Genomic DNA, 2,193 nt, shown 5'->3' with positions numbered 1-2,193 from the left:
AGCATTTGATATTATTTAAGTACAATATATTGACACCAGGAGAGGTTGTCCTCGGAGTTTCGTCGGAACGAAGTTACGGAAAGTTAATTGACAAACGGAGACGTAACAATATAATAAGAGTAATTCTTGCGTAGATAATGTTATAGATATATCAGTAACAATTCAAACAAGTTAAAGTTTTGTACACTATCTGAAGTAATAGGAGTACTAGTATTGAGTATAAAAAGTCAGGAATAAATAGAAAAAAATCAAACAGCTTCGCCTCAATTTATAACTACTGGCAAGTTCTGATTACGAGTAAAATAAAATTTAGTAGTTTTGAGATGTTAGTCACAAAAAACAAAAAACGCATTATTCTCGACTTTGTACCAATTTCATTCTACTCTATTCTATAATCTGTATAATTAGGTTAACGAAACACATCACACGAACCTCACCCCATCCCTCCCCACAATGGCTCAGCGGTAAGTCTGAAGGCTTATAAAAAATTCGGGTTTCTATTCCTGCGGTGGGTAGAACTAAGATAGACTATCATATAGCTTTGTGCTTAAAAATAAAGCAATCAAAATAAACATAAAAATATCTAATAAGAACAGTAACTTAAACAATTATCAAAATTCAGGAGTCAAGAACAGTTTTTTTAACTAACGCTTATGATTATTATGTATTCTGTGTCTCCTGTAAAATTAGCTTAATGTTTCAAATGCATAATAATAAATCAACTGTTTGATTAATAGTTTTATGTTTTGTTTTCGACTTCATTTATTTTTTAAACACAACGATTCTGACTACAAAAACATAAACTCAGTACTTATACGAAACATTGGGTAACAAATCTGTGCCATAGCCATCTGAAAACTATTGATCTATATTATTTCCTACGAGTCTAACTACGTCGATGGTAAGAAATTGTTAGCGTATCGAATTGGTTTCTGAATTCGCACAGAAATGTTTGGAAAAAAAGATCAAGATCACAAAGGGTCATTGAACAAATTTAAGCATCTATGGACAGGGAAAAATATGTGTTTCGGGATGCTCATTTGGCATTTAAAAATTCTTCCATTTAGAAAAAAAAGTTTATCAAAGAATTACAGAAGCAATTGGATTCAATAAAAAATTTACTTAAAATATTTAAAAATTTCAAAGTATGACATAAAACAAAACTGTATCCAATCCTATCAAATACTCTAGCTATAACTTAAACAAAAAATAGTTTTAAACACAATCCTCACTAATCTTAGTTCAATTTGAAACTACTTCCTGATACTATTTTGTGTTTCGTAACTAAAATATCAAATACTCTAGCTAAAACTTAAACAAAAAATAGTTTTAAATATAATCCTCACTAATCTTAGTTCAACTTGAAACTACTTCCTGATACTATTTTGTGTTTCGTAACTAAAAGTGTAACTTTAATTTTATCTAGTATATTATATAGTATTATATATAAGGTAAAACACCATCGGCTCGAACTGTACATCTCAAGAATAGAGGGAAAATATACACAAAATGTTTATTACTGCTGATTCCTTTTGTTCAGTAATAACCAAGTAGGACACTTTGTAATCAACATTTCCACAGTTATCTAACAATTCAGCTACTGTCTAATGCAAAATGTTAGATAAAAATAAACTAATTAATTGACAAAAATCTCATACATTCCAGTGTTACTCATCAAACAAAATAATTTAAAATCATTTTCATTCATCTAGTCTATGCAACGTAATGTGCAAATAAAATATTCTTAATTTGTGATAACGTATTCCAAACATCCTTAACAAGTGAGCTGAGTGTACACAGTCATATAGTTTGGTGAGTGAGTATAACTATTAATTTTTTGATCATTTTCGCTTTATATAATTGCTAACTTTTCTAAATTTAGCTTGTTAAAGCGAATTCTTTAAAAATTGACAACATTTTCTTATACATTCACAGAAAATACTATTGAATAAAACGAAGATCTTAAAACCATACTGTAATCCATAAAGCATTATAAAAGAATATCCGACAAATACTCTAAACAAATTCCTAGTATTATACTTTTCCAACCATTATTTTTAGAGACTTTTCTTATATTACTTCTAGTACTAGTAGAACTTAACTAGTTCCACTCTTAGTAACCAGTTTTAACTTTTCACAACCTGACAGAGGAGATGGGCTCCTCTCTCTACGTAATTCTGCTGACGCGAAAGA

Source organism: Limulus polyphemus, unplaced genomic scaffold (assembly GCF_000517525.1).
Source record: "Limulus polyphemus unplaced genomic scaffold, Limulus_polyphemus-2.1.2 Scaffold268, whole genome shotgun sequence".
Taxonomy (NCBI): Eukaryota; Metazoa; Arthropoda; class Merostomata; order Xiphosura; family Limulidae; genus Limulus; species Limulus polyphemus.
Note: the sequence above shows the minus strand (reverse complement) of the source record.